Below are 909 nucleotides of genomic sequence, written 5' to 3' on the forward strand. Positions count from 1 at the left end.
GTGGTGCAGTGGTTAGCACTGTTACCTCACAGCAAGAAGTAGGAGAAGGAGTTCAAATCCACAATTGGGCAGTGGGTTCCATCTGGTTCGCAGTTATTACGCCTAGGTTAATCTGTCATTGTAAACTAATTTTAATGTTTTTTTCTCTGTATGTGTTAGCCCTGTCATAGACTGGCGACCTGTCCAGGGTGTACCCTTCCACTTACCCTATCACATCTGGGATAGGCCCCAGCTCCCCCACAACCCTGATGAAGATAAGAGAGTGGAGTGAAAGTTGTTATAAATCTATTACGTTTTAAGTTAACTAGACTGTTGAAGATTATGTAATATGAAGACAATATATAGTACTTAAGGGACCAAGTCCTATTGGGGTACTAACCAATGTCCACTATTCAATTAAATAAATCCAACATGTTCTTTGAACAACATTGCTTTTATTTTCACAGACTGGACACAAAAATGAAACAAACATGAAGGCAAAAAAGAACCAAAAACTAGAGACAAAAGTAATTAAAACTCAGAGGTTTCGAAAAACAAAATATAATAATCCTATAATTCCAAAGAAGTGTTTTGGAGTTTGCTTGTGTTTTGGATTTTGTATGTGTTTTGTCTCTAGGGGCCACGGTAATGACCATATGCACAGAGCATGCACAAGAATTGAAATTTGCAATGCTCCCATGGCCCTCAGTGTATGCACAACAATGAAGAACTTAAAGATAAAAAGATCAAAATGAATGGTTTGGTATGGCTGTGGGGCAGGTGGTTCAGAGGGAAGAGGTGAATGCAGGTCTGGAGTTTTTGTGTGTGAGAGAGTCGAGAGGGACAGAGCAGGGATAGCCTAAAGGCCGGAGAGGGGAGGTGCATTTCACCATAGGCCTTGAATGCAGCTATGGACGAGTGCGCCGGACA

Source organism: Haplochromis burtoni, unplaced genomic scaffold, assembly GCF_018398535.1.
Source record: "Haplochromis burtoni strain Fernald_Lab_line unplaced genomic scaffold, NCSU_Asbu1 Contig_1043, whole genome shotgun sequence".
Lineage (NCBI taxonomy): Eukaryota > Metazoa > Chordata > Actinopteri > Cichliformes > Cichlidae > Haplochromis > Haplochromis burtoni.